General features: G+C 35.7%; 6 non-coding genes and 1 pseudogene across 6 annotated transcripts; all 7 read right to left on the reverse strand.

Annotated features, from left to right (window-relative positions):
* Window positions 1–227: 227 nt before the first annotated feature.
* Window positions 228–2,222, reverse strand: LOC120457585. The gene has a single exon (XR_005617032.1). It is a non-coding gene; the product is annotated as a small subunit ribosomal RNA (ribosomal RNA).
* A 3,878-nt stretch (window positions 2,223–6,100) lies between these two features.
* On the reverse strand, window positions 6,101–10,069 carry LOC120457582. The gene has a single exon (XR_005617030.1). It is a non-coding gene; the product is annotated as a large subunit ribosomal RNA (ribosomal RNA).
* A 387-nt stretch (window positions 10,070–10,456) lies between these two features.
* Window positions 10,457–10,635, reverse strand: LOC120457581. Its single transcript, XR_005617029.1, has one exon. It is a non-coding gene; the product is annotated as a 5.8S ribosomal RNA (ribosomal RNA).
* An 821-nt stretch (window positions 10,636–11,456) lies between these two features.
* Window positions 11,457–13,451, reverse strand: LOC120457586. The gene has a single exon (XR_005617033.1). It is a non-coding gene; the product is annotated as a small subunit ribosomal RNA (ribosomal RNA).
* A 3,877-nt stretch (window positions 13,452–17,328) lies between these two features.
* On the reverse strand, window positions 17,329–22,818 carry LOC120457583 (annotated as a pseudogene).
* Window positions 22,819–23,205: 387 nt separating this feature from the next.
* LOC120457584 lies at window positions 23,206–23,384 on the reverse strand. The gene has a single exon (XR_005617031.1). It is a non-coding gene; the product is annotated as a 5.8S ribosomal RNA (ribosomal RNA).
* Window positions 23,385–24,205: 821 nt separating this feature from the next.
* LOC120457587 lies at window positions 24,206–26,200 on the reverse strand. Its single transcript, XR_005617034.1, has one exon. It is a non-coding gene; the product is annotated as a small subunit ribosomal RNA (ribosomal RNA).
* Window positions 26,201–26,432: the final 232 nt, after the last annotated feature.

Genomic DNA, 26,432 nt, shown 5'->3' on the forward strand with positions numbered 1-26,432 from the left:
ATATATCAATATTTTGTTTGATTCCATTGAGAAATCAATCAATTGAATATTATTGTGTTAGATAATATTCATATATAAACGCATTTGCAAATAATCATAAATCATGTGCATTTCTAAAGTAATCTCATCATTCATATATCATATGCTTTTGTAATTTGGTATTTTGGTAAATTCAATTTATTTGTATTATAACAAATGTGTTTATTAACGGTAAGGATATTATACAATAATGATCCTTCCGCAGGTTCACCTACGGAAACCTTGTTACGACTTTTACTTCCTCTAAATAATCAAGTTCGGTCAACTTTTGCGAAACAACCGTAACACGCAAGGCGTCACAGTGATCACGTCCGGAGACCTCACTAAATAATTCAATCGGTAGTAGCGACGGGCGGTGTGTACAAAGGGCAGGGACGTAATCAATGCGAGTTAATGACTCACACTTACTGGGAATTCCAAGTTCATGTGAACAGTTTCAGTTCACAATCCCAAGCATGAAAGTGGTTCAGCGGTTTACCCGGACCTCTCGGTCTAGGAAATACACGTTGATACTTTCATTGTAGCGCGCGTGCAGCCCAGGACATCTAAGGGCATCACAGACCTGTTATTGCTCAATCTCATTATTGCTAGACGCAATTTGTCCATTTAAGAAGCTAGTGTCCTTATAATGGGACAAACCAACAGGTACGGCTCCACTTACATAAACACATTCAAACACAATAAACATTTTACTGCCACCATGAATGAAGGCTATATAAGCTTCAGCACCATAATCCTGAAGATATCTATTTAATATATTTGAGTCTCGTTCGTTATCGGAATTAACCAGACAAATCACTCCACGAACTAAGAACGGCCATGCACCACCACCCATAGATTCGAGAAAGAGCTATCAATCTGTCTTACACACTTATGTTCGGACCTGGTAAGTTTTCCCGTGTTGAGTCAAATTAAGCCGCAGGCTCCACTCCTGGTGGTGCCCTTCCGTCAATTCCTTTAAGTTTCAGCTTTGCAACCATACTTCCCCCGGAGCCCAAAAGCTTTGGTTTCCCGGGAAGCGACTGAGAGAGCCATAAAAGTAGCTACACCCAATTGCTAGCTGGCATCGTTTATGGTTAGAACTAGGGCGGTATCTGATCGCCTTCGAACCTCTAACTTTCGTTCTTGATTAATGAAAACATCTTTGGCAAATGCTTTCGCTTAAGTTAGTCTTACGACGGTCCAAGAATTTCACCTCTCGCGTCGTAATACTAATGCCCCCAAACTGCTTCTATTAATCATTACCTCTTGATCTGAAAACCAATGAAAGCAGAACAGAGGTCTTATTTCATTATCCCATGCACAGAATATTCAGGCATTTGAAGCCTGCTTTAAGCACTCTAATTTGTTCAAAGTAATAGTACCGGCCCACAATAACACTCGTTTAAGAGCACTAATGCAGGTTTTTAAATAGGAGGAACATATGAAAAAATACAAGTATTTAATCACATATAAGAACTCCACCGGTAATACGCTTACATACATAAAGGTATAGTACTAACCACAATTGTAAGTTGTACTACCCGTATGAAGCACAAGTTCAACTACGAACGTTTTAACCGCAACAACTTTAATATACGCTATTGGAGCTGGAATTACCGCGGCTGCTGGCACCAGACTTGCCCTCCAATTGGTCCTTGTTAAAGGATTTAAAGTGTACTCATTCCAATTACAGGGCCTCGGATATGAGTCCTGTATTGTTATTTTTCGTCACTACCTCCCCGAGCTGGGAGTGGGTAATTTACGCGCCTGCTGCCTTCCTTAGATGTGGTAGCCGTTTCTCAGGCTCCCTCTCCGGAATCGAACCCTGATTCCCCGTTACCCGTTGCAACCATGGTAGTCCTAGATACTACCATCAAAAGTTGATAGGGCAGACATTTGAAAGATCTGTCGTCGGTACAAGACCATACGATCTGCATGTTATCTAGAGTTCAACCAATAAAACGATCTTGCGATCGCTTGGTTTTAGCCTAATAAAAGCACATGTCCCATAAGGTTCATGTTTTAATTGCATGTATTAGCTCTAGAATTACCACAGTTATCCAAGTAACTGTTAACGATCTAAGGAACCATAACTGATATAATGAGCCTTTTGCGGTTTCACTTTTAATTCGTGTGTACTTAGACATGCATGGCTTAATCTTTGAGACAAGCATATAACTACTGGCAGGATCAACCAGAATAATGTTTCTTTCTTCATATTTCATTCATATTTTTTGAATTGAAATAAGTAATATAAATATTATAGATTTCCATTTTATATAAATTTCCGTTTTTTATTAAATCTATTTTAAATCGATTACGGCCATTTTTATATAGCATTCGTATTCGTAAATTCCATTCATGTTTTATACCATTATATATATATATTTCCATAATATTGTATATTTATATTATACATATTTCATTCTAAAATATTATTTTGTTTCCAACATACATAATTATTGTATCCACACATGTATAATTTTTGTTTAACCAATATAAATATTGAGTTAAATCATTTGCATTTTGATGATAAATTTAAAATTTATCTTTTTCCATATAACTCTCTGGTAATATATAACATAAAACCGAGCGCATATGATATTCATATATAAAATTTGGTAATTTTTCCATAATGTAATAATATCAATATATTTATTATACCGGGGTAACGATATAATATTTCCTTTTATGGCGTGGTAATAAATTATTAGTTTATTATCTTCATTATTATTAATAAATAATAATGCCTGCCGTCAAAAAATTAACGATAATATATGGAAACGATTTGTTATTCTATGTATAATAGAAACTTGACTTTTGTTTCAACGATATTATCTAAGGGCGTATATTCTTATTAACCGCGGAGCCAAGTCCCAAATGTTCATAAGAACCTGAGAAACAAATTTGTACGGAAAATAATATACTATATTTGTAAGTAACCAATATAATGAGATAGGTCGGCAACCAGTGCCTTCCTACCTAAATAGTAGTTTTGAAACCCGCTGTCATTAAAAATTAACGATGTTATATGGAAACGATTTGTTATTCTATTTATAATAGAATACTTGACTGTTGTTTCAACGATATCATCTAAGGGCGTATATTTTTATTAACCGCGTAGCCAAGTTCCCAAATGTTCATAAGAACCTGAGAAACAAATTTTTACGGAAAATAATATACTTTATTTGTAAGTAACCAATATAATATATAAAGCGGGAGGTCAGCAACCACTGCCTACCTATAGTAGTTTTTGAACCCGCTGTCCTCAAAACGGGTATTTTCAATTCTGTTTGGCATCCAACATATAGGATATTCTCTTATATATCAAGAGAATACAGTAATATTATATTAATATTTCCTTTATTCATATATAATTAAATATATTTTTCCATTATTCATACGATAAATATTCATTTCCATATGATTAATATTTAATTTCCATATAATATTGTCGAAATCATATAAATACATAAGTTTCGAACAATACGAGAGGTCGGCAACCACTGCCTACCTATAGTAGTTTTTGAACCCTCTGTCGGTACCAGCCTTGCTTACACTACTATAACCTTTCACGTATATGGGCTATTCCTATAATTCTAAGAGAATATAGGAATATTTTATCATTTTTTCATTTATACATACGATAAATATTCATTTCCATATGATTAATATTTAATTTCCATATAATATTGTCGAAATCATATAAATACATAAGTTTCGAACAATACGAGAGGTCGGCAACCACTGCCTACCTATAGTAGTTTTTGAACCCTCTGTCGGTACCAGCCTTGCTTACACTACTATAACCTTTCACGTATATGGGCTATTCCTATAATTCTAAGAGAATATAGGAATATTTTATCATTTTTTCATTTATACATACGATAAATATTCATTTCCATATGATTAATATTTAATTTCCATATAATATTGTCGAAATCATATAAATACATAAGTTTCGAACAATACGAGAGGTCGGCAACCACTGCCTACCTATAGTAGTTTTTGAACCCTCTGTCGGTACCAGCCTTGCTTACACTACTATAACCTTTCACGTATATGGGCTATTCCTATAATTCTAAGAGAATATAGGAATATTTTATCATTTTTTCATTTATACATACGATAAATATTCATTTCCATATGATTAATATTTAATTTCCATATAATATTGTCGAAATCATATAAATACATAAGTTTCGAACAATACGAGAGGTCGGCAACCACTGCCTACCTATAGTAGTTTTTGAACCCTCTGTCGGTACCAGCCTTGCTTACACTACTATAACCTTTCACGTATATGGGCTATTCCTATAATTCTAAGAGAATATAGGAATATTTTATCATTTTTTCATTTATACATACGATAAATATTCATTTCCATATGATTAATATTTAATTTCCATATAATATTGTCGAAATCATATAAATACATAAGTTTCGAACAATACGAGAGGTCGGCAACCACTGCCTACCTATAGTAGTTTTTGAACCCTCTGTCGGTACCAGCCTTGCTTACACTACTATAACCTTTCACGTATATGGGCTATTCCTATAATTCTAAGAGAATATAGGAATATTTTATCATTTTTTCATTTATACATACGATAAATATTCATTTCCATATGATTAATATTTAATTTCCATATAATATTGTCGAAATCATATAAATACATAAGTTTCGAACAATACGAGAGGTCGGCAACCACTGCCTACCTATAGTAGTTTTTGAACCCTCTGTCGGTACCAGCCTTGCTTACACTACTATAACCTTTCACGTATATTGGCTATTCGTATAATTCTAAGAGAATATAGGAATATTTTATCATTTTATCATGTATACATACGATAAATATTCATTTCCATATGATTAATATTTAATTTCCTTATATTATTGTCGAAATCATATAAATACATAAGTTTCGAACAATACGAGAGGCAACCACTGCCTACCCTATGGTCGGCAACCACTGCCTACCTATAGTAGTATAGTATAGTATAGTAGTACTATAACCTTTCATATGTATGGGTTTTTTTTATATCATACTAATAGAAAATAGAAATATTCCATCATTTTTTCCTTTATATATATAAAATTATATTTATTTTATTAATTTTTCCTTTATTATAATATGATAAATATTTATATATACTTATATATTTTTTCCTGTATTCATATAATATATATATTTTTTTTAATATGTATATTATTTAAATTAATATACTTATATATTTTTTCCTGTATTCATATAATATATATATTTTTTTAATATGTATATTATTTAATTTAATATACTTATATATTGTCTGTATTCATATGATAAATATTTTTTATTTTCATATGAATGTTTTATATTTAATATACCTATAGTATTGGGGTTTCTTTCAAATACTATAAGAATATACGAATATTTCATATATTTTTTCTTTAGTCATAATAAAGTTATAATTTCTATTATAAGAGAAGGACACCACTTTCATTAGCGTCACTAAATTGATGACAAGCTATTTGGCAACCTGATAGAATTTCGTAGTCTTTATTTCTATCATTAGTAGATGGGGACAATTTCATATGCGTCACTAAATCGATGACGAGCCATTTGGCAACCTGATAGAATTTTGTAGTCTTTATTTCTATCATTAGTAGATGGGGACAATTTCATATGCGTCACTAAATCGATGACGAGCCATTTGGCAACCTGATAGAATTTTGTAAAGTCTTTATTTCTATCATTTGTAGATGGGGAAAATTTCATATGCGTCACTAAATTGATGACGAGCCATTTGGCAACCTGATAGAGTTTTGTAAAGTCTTTATTTCTATCATTAGTAGATAGTAGATAGATGGGGACAATTTCATTAGCGTCACTAAATCGATGACAAGCTATTTGGCAACCAGATAGAATTTTGTAGTCTTTATTTCTATCATATGATATATAATATCATATATCGCGTCCAGTCGGTCGGTCAGTCGCGTCCAGTCGGGGTGGCCGGCTCTCGAGGGCACTGCGCTTGCGCGCTAACCCTTGAAAAACCCACAACAAGTACACACGAGTACTCAATGGTCTTATTTATTTCGAATCATCAAGCAAAGGATAAGCTTCAGTGGATCGCAGTATGGCAGCTGCTCAACCACTTACAACACCTTGCCTGTTACAAAAGTCGTTTACAATTGATTCTAGGCTTTGTCATTGTATTAAATAATGCTTTTATATGTAACTAGCGCGGCATCAGGTGATCGAAGATCCTCCCAATTTACTATGTTACAAATTACATTGGCATCACATCCATTGTCGTTTATAAAGTAAATTATAAACTTTAAATGGTTTAGAAGCCATACAATGCAAATTGCCCCTTATTTATCATTGCAGTCCAGCACGGATACGACCTTAGAGGCGTTCAGGCATAATCCAACGGACGTAGCGTCATACCACTGTTCGCTCGAACAAGTATTGTGCCATTGGTCCGTACCTGCGGTTCCTCTCGTACTACGCAGGAATGCTGTCGCAACAACGTTTTGTCATTAGTAGGGTAAAACTAACCTGTCTCACGACGGTCTAAACCCAGCTCACGTTCCCTTGCATGGGTGAACAATCCAACGCTTGGTGAATTTTGCTTCACAATGATAGGAAGAGCCGACATCGAAGGATCAAAAAGCGACGTCGCTATGAACGCTTGGCCGCCACAAGCCAGTTATCCCTATGGTAACTTTTCTGACACCTCTTGTTAAAAACTCTTTAAACCAAAAGGATCGATAGGCCGAGCTTTTGCTGTCCCTGTGTGTACTGAACACCGAGATCAAGTCAGCATTTGCCCTTTTGCTCTATGTGTGGTTTCTGTCCGCACTGAGCTGGCCTTGGGACACCTCCGTTATTATTTGAGAGATGTACCGCCCCAGTCAAACTCCCTACCTGGCAATGTCCTTGAATTGGATCATACCTGAGTAATTGGAGTTATACCAAATTTTCAAATCAAAAATACATAAATGCATCGTTTTATTAAAGAATTTGTTTGCGATTATATAACAAACTCGTGATACTTTGATCAAGAAGCTTGCATCAAAACCCAATACCATAAGATATAATAAATATATCCGTATAATGGCTAGGAAATGATACACGTTCCATTTAATCAAGTAAGTAAGGAAACAATAAGAGTAGTGGTATTTCATTGACGATACCAAACCGAGGTCTAATATCTCCCACTTATTCTACACCTCTTATGTCTCCTTACACTGCCAGATTAGAGTCAAGCTCAAAAGGGTCTTCTTTCCCCGCTAATTATTCCAAGCCCGTTCCGTTCCCTTGGCTGTGGTTTCGCTAGATAGTAGATAGGGACAGTAGGAATCTCGTTAATCCATTCATGCGCGTCACTAATTAGATGACGAGGCATTTGGCTACCTTAAGAGAGTCATAGTTACTCCCGCCGTTGACCCGCGCTTACTTGAATTTCTTCACTTTGACATTCAGAGCACTGGGCAGAAATCACATTGTGTCAACACCCGCTAGGGCCATCACAATGCTTTGTTTTAATTAGACAGTCGGATTCCCCAAGTCCGTGCCAGTTCTGAATTGATTGTTAATTGATAATCGTTATAATTAATAAGAACTAATTGGTTTAACCCAAATAGTATTCTTAAAAATTTTAGCAAGAAAGTTCCACAATTGGCTACGTAACTAAACTATCCGGGGAACAAGAAACTAACATAAATGCTAGAAACTCTATTTACCCAGAACGAGCACATAAACCATGTTATTGTTTCCCAATCAAGCCCGACTATCTCAATCTTCAGAGCCAATCCTTATCCCGAAGTTACGGATCTAATTTGCCGACTTCCCTTACCTACATTATTCTATCGACTAGAGACTCTTCACCTTGGAGACCAGCTGCGGATATTGGTACGGCCTGTTGAGAAGTTTGCGTGTCCCCACCATAAATTTTCAAGGTCCGAGGAGAAAATATCGACACAACAGTATATGTCATGCTCTTCTAGCCCATCTACCATATCTCTCTGCGAAAGACTTCCATGGTAGTACGGCTATAAAACAGAAAAGAAAACTCTTCCGATATCTCTCGACGGCTTCTTTATGGTCGTTCCTGTTGCCAGGATGAGCACGAGGCCCATATTTAATAACAAACGGATACTCAACAGGTTACGGAATTGGAACCGTATTCCCTTTCGTTCAAAATTATTCAAGTGTATTATAATTATTCGCTTTTTTATGTAGTTTGGCATTTTTGTTTTACTTGAAAATTTTCGGCTTTCGCCTTGAACTTAGGACCGACTAACTCGTGATCAACCACTGTTCACACGAAACCCTTCTCCACTTCAGTCCTCCAAGGTCTCATTCGATTATTTGCTACTACCACCAAGATCTGTACCAATGGCAGCTCCATGCAGGCTTACGCCAAACACTTCTACGCATACCATTGTACCTTCCTACTCACTAAAGTTTCAAAATTTATATCACAAGTAATATAAATCATCTACTTTAGCGGTAATGTATAGGTATACAACTTAAGCGCCATCCATTTTAAGGGCTAGTTGCTTCGGCAGGTGAGTTGTTACACACTCCTTAGCGGATTTCGACTTCCATGATCACCGTCCTGCTGTTTTAAGCAACCAACGCCTTTCATGGTATCTGCATGAGTTGTTAATTTGGGCACCGTAACATTACGTTTGGTTCATCCCACAGCGCCAGTTCTGCTTACCAAAAGTGGCCCACTGGGCACATTATATCATAACCTTGAACTTCATATCAAGAAAGTTAAGGTTCTTACCCATTTAAAGTTTGAGAATAGGTTAAGATCGTTTCGACCCTAAGGCCTCTAATCATTCGCTTTACCAGATAAGATTATTTTATATAATATTAAAATGCACCAGCTATCCTGAGGGAAACTTCGGAAGGAACCAGCTACTAGATGGTTCGATTGGTCTTTCGCCCCTATACTCAATTCTGACAATCGATTTGCACGTCAGAACTGTTTCGGTCTTCCATCAGGGTTTCCCCTGACTTCAACCTGATCAAGTATAGTTCACCATCTTTCGGGTCACAGCATATATGCTCAAGGTACGTTCCAGTTAGAGGCATAAATAATATAAATATACATTATACATAACTATATAGAACGCCCCGGGATTGTGTTAATTAGCTATAAATAGTTAAAAAACTAATCCCATTAGTGGTCAAGTTAATTACGCTATTAGGTTTATATCCCAATAACTTGCACATATGTTAGACTCCTTGGTCCGTGTTTCAAGACGGGTCCCGAAGGTATCCTGAATCTTTCGCATTGTTAATCATACAAGTGCATATAATAAACATAAAAATCAATGATAATTATGCCATTATATAATTCCGAAAAATTAACGCACTGTAATCATATAAATCTATCAGCACTTTATCAAATTAATAACATTTATTCTGTTTTAAAATGCAAGCACTTTAATTTGAATAAACTATAAGTTATATTTTATGATAAATTTGGGATATGCTAATAGATTACAATGTCCTTATATGGAAAAAATGCACACTATCCTTATAATATTATTTAAATATTACAATTTTAATGATGAATTTTCCATAACGGATATTCAGGTTCATCGGGCTTAACCTCTAAGCAGTTTCACGTACTGTTTAACTCTCTATTCAGAGTTCTTTTCAACTTTCCCTCACGGTACTTGTTTACTATCGGTCTCATGGTTATATTTAGTTTTAGATGGAGTTTACCACCCACTTAGTGCTGCACTATCAAGCAACACGACTCTTTGGAAACATCATCTAGTAATCATTAACGTTATACGGGCCTGGCACCCTCTATGGGTAAATGGCCTCATTTAAGAAGGACTTAAATCGTTAATTTCTCATACTAGAATATTGACGCTCCATACACTGCATCTCACATTTGCCATATAGACAAAGTGACTTAGTGCTGAACTGTTTTCTTTTCGCTCGCCGCTACTAAGAAAATCCTTGTTAGTTTCTTTTCCTCCCCTAATTAATATGCTTAAATTCAGGGGGTAGTCCCATATGAGTTGAGGTTGTATATAACTTTTTATTGCCATTAATTCTTAATATATAATGATAAAACATTTTAATAAATTCGTTGTAATATATCCATTATTTCTTGTAGCATAGTATTATCCATTAACGAACCAACGAAGAATAATAATATAACCAAGTTTTTTTCTATTTTCGAATCATTAATAAGAGACAATCCTAGATGAAAAATAATTCAATTTTTTATGCTAGACATTTCTCAGTATTATTTGATTGAAAAAGAAAATATTTCTCTTCGTTTTTCACATCCAAATGTGAGGATAATGTTTTTCATATATAGTTTTTAATATTATGAATAAAATTATTATTTTATCCAATAATATACCATATGCTTATAAAAATTTATAAACAACTTAATTAGCATAGTCTTACAACCCTCAACCATATGTAGTCCAAGCAGCACTATAAAATTAATTAAAGTACATAACAGCATGGACTGCGATATGCGTTCAAAATGTCGATGTTCATGTGTCCTGCAGTTCACACGATGACGCACAGTTTGCTGCGTTCTTCATCGACCCATGAGCCGAGTGATCCACCGCTTAGAGTTTTATAATTTATTTCTATATATTGTCAATAGTTTTTTTATTGAAAGAAATTAAAAATACACCATTTTACTGGCATATATCAATTCCTTCAATAAATGTATTTTTATACCTAAAATAAATGCTGCGAAATGTCTTAGTTTCATATAAGCATTATGTATCATGTAATTATATTTTATTTGTATTTAACCAATATGGGCGATACATACTGCAATTTATATAAAACATTAACCTGATGGATGCCAGGTACAACATTGTATATTTTAGGTTGTTGCATTAGCCAACGTATGCTCATAACTTAGATGAACAATACATATTCGCAACGCGTGTATATTATGGTCCATATACACACAAATTTTTTGTTACCATTTTTATTTGATTTCGAATGTTCGAATTATTAGGAAATACATTGTTTATTTTTATTTGAATGCCGTTTATTTAATTTAATGTTGTGAGCCAACGATACCCATCACACAACATTAAGTTTTAATAGAAATGTTAAAATGTGGTCACCAGTCACTTTTAACATACATATGTGGTAATGTGGTCCCCAATCACATTACCTTTGTGGTTGCCAGCCACATTTATTTATTATATAAATATATCAATATTTTGTTTGATTCCATTGAGAAATCAATCAATTGAATATTATTGTGTTAGATAATATTCATATATAAACGCATTTGCAAATAATCATAAATCATGTGCATTTCTAAAGTAATCTCATCATTCATATATCATATGCTTTTGTAATTTGGTATTTTGGTAAATTCAATTTATTTGTATTATAACAAATGTGTTTATTAACGGTAAGGATATTATACAATAATGATCCTTCCGCAGGTTCACCTACGGAAACCTTGTTACGACTTTTACTTCCTCTAAATAATCAAGTTCGGTCAACTTTTGCGAAACAACCGTAACACGCAAGGCGTCACAGTGATCACGTCCGGAGACCTCACTAAATAATTCAATCGGTAGTAGCGACGGGCGGTGTGTACAAAGGGCAGGGACGTAATCAATGCGAGTTAATGACTCACACTTACTGGGAATTCCAAGTTCATGTGAACAGTTTCAGTTCACAATCCCAAGCATGAAAGTGGTTCAGCGGTTTACCCGGACCTCTCGGTCTAGGAAATACACGTTGATACTTTCATTGTAGCGCGCGTGCAGCCCAGGACATCTAAGGGCATCACAGACCTGTTATTGCTCAATCTCATTATTGCTAGACGCAATTTGTCCATTTAAGAAGCTAGTGTCCTTATAATGGGACAAACCAACAGGTACGGCTCCACTTACATAAACACATTCAAACACAATAAACATTTTACTGCCACCATGAATGAAGGCTATATAAGCTTCAGCACCATAATCCTGAAGATATCTATTTAATATATTTGAGTCTCGTTCGTTATCGGAATTAACCAGACAAATCACTCCACGAACTAAGAACGGCCATGCACCACCACCCATAGATTCGAGAAAGAGCTATCAATCTGTCTTACACACTTATGTTCGGACCTGGTAAGTTTTCCCGTGTTGAGTCAAATTAAGCCGCAGGCTCCACTCCTGGTGGTGCCCTTCCGTCAATTCCTTTAAGTTTCAGCTTTGCAACCATACTTCCCCCGGAGCCCAAAAGCTTTGGTTTCCCGGGAAGCGACTGAGAGAGCCATAAAAGTAGCTACACCCAATTGCTAGCTGGCATCGTTTATGGTTAGAACTAGGGCGGTATCTGATCGCCTTCGAACCTCTAACTTTCGTTCTTGATTAATGAAAACATCTTTGGCAAATGCTTTCGCTTAAGTTAGTCTTACGACGGTCCAAGAATTTCACCTCTCGCGTCGTAATACTAATGCCCCCAAACTGCTTCTATTAATCATTACCTCTTGATCTGAAAACCAATGAAAGCAGAACAGAGGTCTTATTTCATTATCCCATGCACAGAATATTCAGGCATTTGAAGCCTGCTTTAAGCACTCTAATTTGTTCAAAGTAATAGTACCGGCCCACAATAACACTCGTTTAAGAGCACTAATGCAGGTTTTTAAATAGGAGGAACATATGAAAAAATACAAGTATTTAATCACATATAAGAACTCCACCGGTAATACGCTTACATACATAAAGGTATAGTACTAACCACAATTGTAAGTTGTACTACCCGTATGAAGCACAAGTTCAACTACGAACGTTTTAACCGCAACAACTTTAATATACGCTATTGGAGCTGGAATTACCGCGGCTGCTGGCACCAGACTTGCCCTCCAATTGGTCCTTGTTAAAGGATTTAAAGTGTACTCATTCCAATTACAGGGCCTCGGATATGAGTCCTGTATTGTTATTTTTCGTCACTACCTCCCCGAGCTGGGAGTGGGTAATTTACGCGCCTGCTGCCTTCCTTAGATGTGGTAGCCGTTTCTCAGGCTCCCTCTCCGGAATCGAACCCTGATTCCCCGTTACCCGTTGCAACCATGGTAGTCCTAGATACTACCATCAAAAGTTGATAGGGCAGACATTTGAAAGATCTGTCGTCGGTACAAGACCATACGATCTGCATGTTATCTAGAGTTCAACCAATAAAACGATCTTGCGATCGCTTGGTTTTAGCCTAATAAAAGCACATGTCCCATAAGGTTCATGTTTTAATTGCATGTATTAGCTCTAGAATTACCACAGTTATCCAAGTAACTGTTAACGATCTAAGGAACCATAACTGATATAATGAGCCTTTTGCGGTTTCACTTTTAATTCGTGTGTACTTAGACATGCATGGCTTAATCTTTGAGACAAGCATATAACTACTGGCAGGATCAACCAGAATAATGTTTCTTTCTTCATATTTCATTCATATTTTTTGAATTGAAATAAGTAATATAAATATTATAGATTTCCATTTTATATAAATTTCCGTTTTTTATTAAATCTATTTTAAATCGATTACGGCCATTTTTATATAGCATTCGTATTCGTAAATTCCATTCATGTTTTATACCATTATATATATATATTTCCATAATATTGTATATTTATATTATACATATTTCATTCTAAAATATTATTTTGTTTCCAACATACATAATTATTGTATCCACACATGTATAATTTTTGTTTAACCAATATAAATATTGAGTTAAATCATTTGCATTTTGATGATAAATTTAAAATTTATCTTTTTCCATATAACTCTCTGGTAATATATAACATAAAACCGAGCGCATATGATATTCATATATAAAATTTGGTAATTTTTCCATAATGTAATAATATCAATATATTTATTATACCGGGGTAACGATATAATATTTCCTTTTATGGCGTGGTAATAAATTATTAGTTTATTATCTTCATTATTATTAATAAATAATAATGCCTGCCGTCAAAAAATTAACGATAATATATGGAAACGATTTGTTATTCTATGTATAATAGAAACTTGACTTTTGTTTCAACGATATTATCTAAGGGCGTATATTCTTATTAACCGCGGAGCCAAGTCCCAAATGTTCATAAGAACCTGAGAAACAAATTTGTACGGAAAATAATATACTATATTTGTAAGTAACCAATATAATGAGATAGGTCGGCAACCAGTGCCTTCCTACCTAAATAGTAGTTTTGAAACCCGCTGTCATTAAAAATTAACGATGTTATATGGAAACGATTTGTTATTCTATTTATAATAGAATACTTGACTGTTGTTTCAACGATATCATCTAAGGGCGTATATTTTTATTAACCGCGTAGCCAAGTTCCCAAATGTTCATAAGAACCTGAGAAACAAATTTTTACGGAAAATAATATACTTTATTTGTAAGTAACCAATATAATATATAAAGCGGGAGGTCAGCAACCACTGCCTACCTATAGTAGTTTTTGAACCCGCTGTCCTCAAAACGGGTATTTTCAATTCTGTTTGGCATCCAACATATAGGATATTCTCTTATATATCAAGAGAATACAGTAATATTATATTAATATTTCCTTTATTCATATATAATTAAATATATTTTTCCATTATTCATACGATAAATATTCATTTCCATATGATTAATATTTAATTTCCATATAATATTGTCGAAATCATATAAATACATAAGTTTCGAACAATACGAGAGGTCGGCAACCACTGCCTACCTATAGTAGTTTTTGAACCCTCTGTCGGTACCAGCCTTGCTTACACTACTATAACCTTTCACGTATATGGGCTATTCCTATAATTCTAAGAGAATATAGGAATATTTTATCATTTTTTCATTTATACATACGATAAATATTCATTTCCATATGATTAATATTTAATTTCCATATAATATTGTCGAAATCATATAAATACATAAGTTTCGAACAATACGAGAGGTCGGCAACCACTGCCTACCTATAGTAGTTTTTGAACCCTCTGTCGGTACCAGCCTTGCTTACACTACTATAACCTTTCACGTATATGGGCTATTCCTATAATTCTAAGAGAATATAGGAATATTTTATCATTTTTTCATTTATACATACGATAAATATTCATTTCCATATGATTAATATTTAATTTCCATATAATATTGTCGAAATCATATAAATACATAAGTTTCGAACAATACGAGAGGTCGGCAACCACTGCCTACCTATAGTAGTTTTTGAACCCTCTGTCGGTACCAGCCTTGCTTACACTACTATAACCTTTCACGTATATGGGCTATTCCTATAATTCTAAGAGAATATAGGAATATTTTATCATTTTTTCATTTATACATACGATAAATATTCATTTCCATATGATTAATATTTAATTTCCATATAATATTGTCGAAATCATATAAATACATAAGTTTCGAACAATACGAGAGGTCGGCAACCACTGCCTACCTATAGTAGTTTTTGAACCCTCTGTCGGTACCAGCCTTGCTTACACTACTATAACCTTTCACGTATATGGGCTATTCCTATAATTCTAAGAGAATATAGGAATATTTTATCATTTTTTCATTTATACATACGATAAATATTCATTTCCATATGATTAATATTTAATTTCCATATAATATTGTCGAAATCATATAAATACATAAGTTTCGAACAATACGAGAGGTCGGCAACCACTGCCTACCTATAGTAGTTTTTGAACCCTCTGTCGGTACCAGCCTTGCTTACACTACTATAACCTTTCACGTATATGGGCTATTCCTATAATTCTAAGAGAATATAGGAATATTTTATCATTTTTTCATTTATACATACGATAAATATTCATTTCCATATGATTAATATTTAATTTCCATATAATATTGTCGAAATCATATAAATACATAAGTTTCGAACAATACGAGAGGTCGGCAACCACTGCCTACCTATAGTAGTTTTTGAACCCTCTGTCGGTACCAGCCTTGCTTACACTACTATAACCTTTCACGTATATTGGCTATTCGTATAATTCTAAGAGAATATAGGAATATTTTATCATTTTATCATGTATACATACGATAAATATTCATTTCCATATGATTAATATTTAATTTCCTTATATTATTGTCGAAATCATATAAATACATAAGTTTCGAACAATACGAGAGGCAACCACTGCCTACCCTATGGTCGGCAACCACTGCCTACCTATAGTAGTATAGTATAGTATAGTAGTACTATAACCTTTCATATGTATGGGTTTTTTTTATATCATACTAATAGAAAATAGAAATATTCCATCATTTTTTCCTTTATATATATAAAATTATATTTATTTTATTAATTTTTCCTTTATTATAATATGATAAATATTTATATATACTTATATATTTTTTCCTGTATTCATATAATATATATATTTTTTTAATATGTATATTATTTAAATTAATATACTTATATATTTTTTCCTGTATTCATATAATATATATATTTTTTTAATATGTATATTATTTAATTTAATATACTTATATATTGTCTGTATTCATATGATAAATATTTTTTATTTTCATATGAATGTTTTATATTTAATATACCTATAGTATTGGGGTTTCTTTCAAATACTATAAGAATATACGAATATTTCATATATTTTTTCTTTAGTCATAATAAAGTTATAATTTCTATTATAAGAGAAGGACACCACTTTCATTAGCGTCACTAAATTGATGACAAGCTATTTGGCAACCTGATAGAATTTCGTAGTCTTTATTTCTATCATTAGTAGATGGGGACAATTTCATATGCGTCACTAAATCGATGACGAGCCATTTGGCAACCTGATAGAATTTTGTAGTCTTTATTTCTATCATTAGTAGATGGGGACAATTTCATATGCGTCACTAAATCGATGACGAGCCATTTGGCAACCTGATAGAATTTTGTAAAGTCTTTATTTCTATCATTTGTAGATGGGGAAAATTTCATATGCGTCACTAAATTGATGACGAGCCATTTGGCAACCTGATAGAGTTTTGTAAAGTCTTTATTTCTATCATTAGTAGATAGTAGATAGATGGGGACAATTTCATTAGCGTCACTAAATCGATGACAAGCTATTTGGCAACCAGATAGAATTTTGTAGTCTTTATTTCTATCATATGATATATAATATCATATATCGCGTCCAGTCGGTCGGTCAGTCGCGTCCAGTCGGGGTGGCCGGCTCTCGAGGGCACTGCGCTTGCGCGCTAACCCTTGAAAAACCCACAACAAGTACACACGAGTACTCAATGGTCTTATTTATTTCGAATCATCAAGCAAAGGATAAGCTTCAGTGGATCGCAGTATGGCAGCTGCTCAACCACTTACAACACCTTGCCTGTTACAAAAGTCGTTTACAATTGATTCTAGGCTTTGTCATTGTATTAAATAATGCTTTTATATGTAACTAGCGCGGCATCAGGTGATCGAAGATCCTCCCAATTTACTATGTTACAAATTACATTGGCATCACATCCATTGTCGTTTATAAAGTAAATTATAAACTTTAAATGGTTTAGAAGCCATACAATGCAAATTGCCCCTTATTTATCATTGCAGTCCAGCACGGATACGACCTTAGAGGCGTTCAGGCATAATCCAACGGACGTAGCGTCATACCACTGTTCGCTCGAACAAGTATTGTGCCATTGGTCCGTACCTGCGGTTCCTCTCGTACTACGCAGGAATGCTGTCGCAACAACGTTTTGTCATTAGTAGGGTAAAACTAACCTGTCTCACGACGGTCTAAACCCAGCTCACGTTCCCTTGCATGGGTGAACAATCCAACGCTTGGTGAATTTTGCTTCACAATGATAGGAAGAGCCGACATCGAAGGATCAAAAAGCGACGTCGCTATGAACGCTTGGCCGCCACAAGCCAGTTATCCCTATGGTAACTTTTCTGACACCTCTTGTTAAAAACTCTTTAAACCAAAAGGATCGATAGGCCGAGCTTTTGCTGTCCCTGTGTGTACTGAACACCGAGATCAAGTCAGCATTTGCCCTTTTGCTCTATGTGTGGTTTCTGTCCGCACTGAGCTGGCCTTGGGACACCTCCGTTATTATTTGAGAGATGTACCGCCCCAGTCAAACTCCCTACCTGGCAATGTCCTTGAATTGGATCATACCTGAGTAATTGGAGTTATACCAAATTTTCAAATCAAAAATACATAAATGCATCGTTTTATTAAAGAATTTGTTTGCGATTATATAACAAACTCGTGATACTTTGATCAAGAAGCTTGCATCAAAACCCAATACCATAAGATATAATAAATATATCCGTATAATGGCTAGGAAATGATACACGTTCCATTTAATCAAGTAAGTAAGGAAACAATAAGAGTAGTGGTATTTCATTGACGATACCAAACCGAGGTCTAATATCTCCCACTTATTCTACACCTCTTATGTCTCCTTACACTGCCAGATTAGAGTCAAGCTCAAAAGGGTCTTCTTTCCCCGCTAATTATTCCAAGCCAAGCCCGTTCCCTTGGCTGTGGTTTCGCTAGATAGTAGATAGGGACAGTAGGAATCTCGTTAATCCATTCATGCGCGTCACTAATTAGATGACGAGGCATTTGGCTACGTTTAGGGTGGCAGAATGAAACTCGATGTCACCTGCGGCTTCGAATCGGCGACGCAATTCAGTTCGTATGTCCGGTCTGTCGTATCTATTGATTTTGCGCTGATGCGCTTCGTCCATAGAATGTCCGTCTGTCACAACCTGCACGTCAATCACATCAATGTGATTTTGTCGGAGTACCACCAGGTCCGGTTTATTAAGGCCGGATTCGCACTGCAGACTTGGTTCGGCAATGACCACGCAGCCTCTCTCCTCAAGTCCCCGCTTGATTCGATTTACTACGCAGTTGTGTCTAGCTACTCGCCTCCCATGCGAACGATAGCATTTTTGCATAATGTGGTTTGTTGTTTCGGGAGCATCACATCCTGCACGACACTGCCTCTCCAATTCGTGCCTTCCCCTCGTAGTGCGAGACTTTGTGGGTAGGGCATTTATCCGCAGCCGAATACCGTCTAAATATTCCTTTCCTGTTAGTAAACGCGTGGGCTGACTAACCCACCCGTGTTGGGGACCATAGTGGCCCGCTTCACGGAGTCCGCCACCATCAACGGAGAGGTACAACCTGTTCGCCCAATACTTTTCTATTGCCGGACGCGATAACAATTCATTTTGTTCAGCTATCAATCTATCTCGGGCCCTTTGTTTTTCCGCTTCGATGAAGGAGCTGGCTTCCTCGGATTGTACGAGGTGGGGCCATTTTATGTTGCTCAATCGTCTAAGTCGTAACATTGGTGCTACCCATCTTAGTGATGGAATTCCGAGACCCCCACATTTTGGGGGGCATGAACGAATGCTATCGGCACATCCGACGGAAGATTTAGCCATCTTCGCACATAGAAACGTATTAGCTTGTCAGTCTTTCGTAAGATGCCTATCGTCACACTCCCAAGGGATAACTTGTGATAGAGTTGTGGTATCAGGACAGTCCGAAGGGCGAACAACCTCTGTTGTGGCTTAAGGGGGGCCTCTGACAATCTTTGTAGCTTTGGACCAATGTCCTCTGCCGGATTGCATCGAACCCTCCCACTTGCAGTGAAATGTATACCGAGATACTTCCACTCGTCAGTACGCTTCAGTGTTGGAATCTCTCTCGAGCCTACGCAGAAGCTCTGTGCCTCTAGCACAGTACACTTCTGTTTCGGCTGTCCCTTAATACCGACAGTAAAGCACTTATCAGCATTAAGTTTAAGGCCGACGATGGATAAAAAGTCCATAGTCTTGTCCAACAAAGTTTGAAGTCCCATCCGAGTTTCCGCAAATAGTACCAAATCATCTGCAAATGCAGCAGCGTTTATCATGGCATTTCCGACCTTGGTACCAATCTCGCTAGTAGGGCTCTAAGTAACCGGTCGATGACCAAGTTAAATAGAATGGGGGACAAAGGGTCGCCCTGCTTCACTCCTCTAGCAGGCACGAATTCCTCTGAACACCAACCTTCCCCGTTGAGACTGATACCACCTCCCTCGTACGTCTTCTGTACATAGTCAACAAAACCCTTCGGCGCACCATAAGCTCGTAATGACCTTAAGAGAGTCATAGTTACTCCCCGCCGTTGACCCGCGCTTACTTGAATTTCTTCACTTTGACATTCAGAGCACTGGGCAGAAATCACATTGTGTCAACACCCGCTAGGGCCATCACAATGCTTTGTTTTAATTAGACAGTCGGATTCCCCAAGTCCGTGCCAGTTCTGAATTGATTGTTAATTGATAATCGTTATAATTAATAAGAACTAATTGGTTTAACCCAAATAGTATTCTTAAAAATTTTAGCAAGAAAGTTCCACAATTGGCTACGTAACTAAACTATCCGGGGAACAAGAAACTAACATAAATGCTAGAAACTCTATTTACCCAGAACGAGCACATAAACCATGTTATTGTTTCCCAATCAAGCCCGACTATCTCAATCTTCAGAGCCAATCCTTATCCCGAAGTTACGGATCTAATTTGCCGACTTCCCTTACCTACATTATTCTATCGACTAGAGACTCTTCACCTTGGAGACCAGCTGCGGATATTGGTACGGCCTGTTGAGAAGTTTGCGTGTCCCCACCATAAATTTTCAAGGTCCGAGGAGAAAATATCGACACAACAGTATATGTCATGCTCTTCTAGCCCATCTACCATATCTCTCTGCGAAAGACTTCCATGGTAGTACGGCTATAAAACAGAAAAGAAAACTCTTCCGATATCTCTCGACGGCTTCTTTATGGTCGTTCCTGTTGCCAGGATGAGCACGAGGCCCATATTTAATAACAAACGGATACTCAACAGGTTACGGAATTGGAACCGTATTCCCTTTCGTTCAAAATTATTCAAGTGTATTATAATTATTCGCTTTTTTATGTAGTTTGGCATTTTTGTTTTACTTGAAAATTTTCGGCTTTCGCCTTGAACTTAGGACCGACTAACTCGTGATCAACCACTGTTCACACGAAACCCTTCTCCACTTCAGTCCTCCAAGGTCTCATTCGATTATTTGCTACTACCACCAAGATCTGTACCAATGGCAGCTCCATGCAGGCTTACGCCAAACACTTCTACGCATACCATTGTACCTTCCTACTCACTAAAGTTTCAAAATTTATATCACAAGTAATATAAATCATCTACTTTAGCGGTAATGTATAGGTATACAACTTAAGCGCCATCCATTTTAAGGGCTAGTTGCTTCGGCAGGTGAGTTGTTACACACTCCTTAGCGGATTTCGACTTCCATGATCACCGTCCTGCTGTTTTAAGCAACCAACGCCTTTCATGGTATCTGCATGAGTTGTTAATTTGGGCACCGTAACATTACGTTTGGTTCATCCCACAGCGCCAGTTCTGCTTACCAAAAGTGGCCCACTGGGCACATTATATCATAACCTTGAACTTCATATCAAGAAAGTTAAGGTTCTTACCCATTTAAAGTTTGAGAATAGGTTAAGATCGTTTCGACCCTAAGGCCTCTAATCATTCGCTTTACCAGATAAGATTATTTTATATAATATTAAAATGCACCAGCTATCCTGAGGGAAACTTCGGAAGGAACCAGCTACTAGATGGTTCGATTGGTCTTTCGCCCCTATACTCAATTCTGACAATCGATTTGCACGTCAGAACTGTTTCGGTCTTCCATCAGGGTTTCCCCTGACTTCAACCTGATCAAGTATAGTTCACCATCTTTCGGGTCACAGCATATATGCTCAAGGTACGTTCCAGTTAGAGGCATAAATAATATAAATATACATTATACATAACTATATAGAACGCCCCGGGATTGTGTTAATTAGCTATAAATAGTTAAAAAACTAATCCCATTAGTGGTCAAGTTAATTACGCTATTAGGTTTATATCCCAATAACTTGCACATATGTTAGACTCCTTGGTCCGTGTTTCAAGACGGGTCCCGAAGGTATCCTGAATCTTTCGCATTGTTAATCATACAAGTGCATATAATAAACATAAAAATCAATGATAATTATGCCATTATATAATTCCGAAAAATTAACGCACTGTAATCATATAAATCTATCAGCACTTTATCAAATTAATAACATTTATTCTGTTTTAAAATGCAAGCACTTTAATTTGAATAAACTATAAGTTATATTTTATGATAAATTTGGGATATGCTAATAGATTACAATGTCCTTATATGGAAAAAATGCACACTATCCTTATAATATTATTTAAATATTACAATTTTAATGATGAATTTTCCATAACGGATATTCAGGTTCATCGGGCTTAACCTCTAAGCAGTTTCACGTACTGTTTAACTCTCTATTCAGAGTTCTTTTCAACTTTCCCTCACGGTACTTGTTTACTATCGGTCTCATGGTTATATTTAGTTTTAGATGGAGTTTACCACCCACTTAGTGCTGCACTATCAAGCAACACGACTCTTTGGAAACATCATCTAGTAATCATTAACGTTATACGGGCCTGGCACCCTCTATGGGTAAATGGCCTCATTTAAGAAGGACTTAAATCGTTAATTTCTCATACTAGAATATTGACGCTCCATACACTGCATCTCACATTTGCCATATAGACAAAGTGACTTAGTGCTGAACTGTTTTCTTTTCGCTCGCCGCTACTAAGAAAATCCTTGTTAGTTTCTTTTCCTCCCCTAATTAATATGCTTAAATTCAGGGGGTAGTCCCATATGAGTTGAGGTTGTATATAACTTTTTATTGCCATTAATTCTTAATATATAATGATAAAACATTTTAATAAATTCGTTGTAATATATCCATTATTTCTTGTAGCATAGTATTATCCATTAACGAACCAACGAAGAATAATAATATAACCAAGTTTTTTTCTATTTTCGAATCATTAATAAGAGACAATCCTAGATGAAAAATAATTCAATTTTTTATGCTAGACATTTCTCAGTATTATTTGATTGAAAAAGAAAATATTTCTCTTCGTTTTTCACATCCAAATGTGAGGATAATGTTTTTCATATATAGTTTTTAATATTATGAATAAAATTATTATTTTATCCAATAATATACCATATGCTTATAAAAATTTATAAACAACTTAATTAGCATAGTCTTACAACCCTCAACCATATGTAGTCCAAGCAGCACTATAAAATTAATTAAAGTACATAACAGCATGGACTGCGATATGCGTTCAAAATGTCGATGTTCATGTGTCCTGCAGTTCACACGATGACGCACAGTTTGCTGCGTTCTTCATCGACCCATGAGCCGAGTGATCCACCGCTTAGAGTTTTATAATTTATTTCTATATATTGTCAATAGTTTTTTTATTGAAAGAAATTAAAAATACACCATTTTACTGGCATATATCAATTCCTTCAATAAATGTATTTTTATACCTAAAATAAATGCTGCGAAATGTCTTAGTTTCATATAAGCATTATGTATCATGTAATTATATTTTATTTGTATTTAACCAATATGGGCGATACATACTGCAATTTATATAAAACATTAACCTGATGGATGCCAGGTACAACATTGTATATTTTAGGTTGTTGCATTAGCCAACGTATGCTCATAACTTAGATGAACAATACATATTCGCAACGCGTGTATATTATGGTCCATATACACACAAATTTTTTGTTACCATTTTTATTTGATTTCGAATGTTCGAATTATTAGGAAATACATTGTTTATTTTTATTTGAATGCCGTTTATTTAATTTAATGTTGTGAGCCAACGATACCCATCACACAACATTAAGTTTTAATAGAAATGTTAAAATGTGGTCACCAGTCACTTTTAACATACATATGTGGTAATGTGGTCCCCAATCACATTACCTTTGTGGTTGCCAGCCACATTTATTTATTATATAAATATATCAATATTTTGTTTGATTCCATTGAGAAATCAATCAATTGAATATTATTGTGTTAGATAATATTCATATATAAACGCATTTGCAAATAATCATAAATCATGTGCATTTCTAAAGTAATCTCATCATTCATATATCATATGCTTTTGTAATTTGGTATTTTGGTAAATTCAATTTATTTGTATTATAACAAATGTGTTTATTAACGGTAAGGATATTATACAATAATGATCCTTCCGCAGGTTCACCTACGGAAACCTTGTTACGACTTTTACTTCCTCTAAATAATCAAGTTCGGTCAACTTTTGCGAAACAACCGTAACACGCAAGGCGTCACAGTGATCACGTCCGGAGACCTCACTAAATAATTCAATCGGTAGTAGCGACGGGCGGTGTGTACAAAGGGCAGGGACGTAATCAATGCGAGTTAATGACTCACACTTACTGGGAATTCCAAGTTCATGTGAACAGTTTCAGTTCACAATCCCAAGCATGAAAGTGGTTCAGCGGTTTACCCGGACCTCTCGGTCTAGGAAATACACGTTGATACTTTCATTGTAGCGCGCGTGCAGCCCAGGACATCTAAGGGCATCACAGACCTGTTATTGCTCAATCTCATTATTGCTAGACGCAATTTGTCCATTTAAGAAGCTAGTGTCCTTATAATGGGACAAACCAACAGGTACGGCTCCACTTACATAAACACATTCAAACACAATAAACATTTTACTGCCACCATGAATGAAGGCTATATAAGCTTCAGCACCATAATCCTGAAGATATCTATTTAATATATTTGAGTCTCGTTCGTTATCGGAATTAACCAGACAAATCACTCCACGAACTAAGAACGGCCATGCACCACCACCCATAGATTCGAGAAAGAGCTATCAATCTGTCTTACACACTTATGTTCGGACCTGGTAAGTTTTCCCGTGTTGAGTCAAATTAAGCCGCAGGCTCCACTCCTGGTGGTGCCCTTCCGTCAATTCCTTTAAGTTTCAGCTTTGCAACCATACTTCCCCCGGAGCCCAAAAGCTTTGGTTTCCCGGGAAGCGACTGAGAGAGCCATAAAAGTAGCTACACCCAATTGCTAGCTGGCATCGTTTATGGTTAGAACTAGGGCGGTATCTGATCGCCTTCGAACCTCTAACTTTCGTTCTTGATTAATGAAAACATCTTTGGCAAATGCTTTCGCTTAAGTTAGTCTTACGACGGTCCAAGAATTTCACCTCTCGCGTCGTAATACTAATGCCCCCAAACTGCTTCTATTAATCATTACCTCTTGATCTGAAAACCAATGAAAGCAGAACAGAGGTCTTATTTCATTATCCCATGCACAGAATATTCAGGCATTTGAAGCCTGCTTTAAGCACTCTAATTTGTTCAAAGTAATAGTACCGGCCCACAATAACACTCGTTTAAGAGCACTAATGCAGGTTTTTAAATAGGAGGAACATATGAAAAAATACAAGTATTTAATCACATATAAGAACTCCACCGGTAATACGCTTACATACATAAAGGTATAGTACTAACCACAATTGTAAGTTGTACTACCCGTATGAAGCACAAGTTCAACTACGAACGTTTTAACCGCAACAACTTTAATATACGCTATTGGAGCTGGAATTACCGCGGCTGCTGGCACCAGACTTGCCCTCCAATTGGTCCTTGTTAAAGGATTTAAAGTGTACTCATTCCAATTACAGGGCCTCGGATATGAGTCCTGTATTGTTATTTTTCGTCACTACCTCCCCGAGCTGGGAGTGGGTAATTTACGCGCCTGCTGCCTTCCTTAGATGTGGTAGCCGTTTCTCAGGCTCCCTCTCCGGAATCGAACCCTGATTCCCCGTTACCCGTTGCAACCATGGTAGTCCTAGATACTACCATCAAAAGTTGATAGGGCAGACATTTGAAAGATCTGTCGTCGGTACAAGACCATACGATCTGCATGTTATCTAGAGTTCAACCAATAAAACGATCTTGCGATCGCTTGGTTTTAGCCTAATAAAAGCACATGTCCCATAAGGTTCATGTTTTAATTGCATGTATTAGCTCTAGAATTACCACAGTTATCCAAGTAACTGTTAACGATCTAAGGAACCATAACTGATATAATGAGCCTTTTGCGGTTTCACTTTTAATTCGTGTGTACTTAGACATGCATGGCTTAATCTTTGAGACAAGCATATAACTACTGGCAGGATCAACCAGAATAATGTTTCTTTCTTCATATTTCATTCATATTTTTTGAATTGAAATAAGTAATATAAATATTATAGATTTCCATTTTATATAAATTTCCGTTTTTTATTAAATCTATTTTAAATCGATTACGGCCATTTTTATATAGCATTCGTATTCGTAAATTCCATTCATGTTTTATACCATTATATATATATATTTCCATAATATTGTATATTTATATTATACATATTTCATTCTAAAA

The sequence above is a fragment of the Drosophila santomea genome, unplaced genomic scaffold, assembly GCF_016746245.2.
Source record: "Drosophila santomea strain STO CAGO 1482 unplaced genomic scaffold, Prin_Dsan_1.1 Segkk50_quiver_pilon_scaf, whole genome shotgun sequence".
Lineage (NCBI taxonomy): Eukaryota > Metazoa > Arthropoda > Insecta > Diptera > Drosophilidae > Drosophila > Drosophila santomea.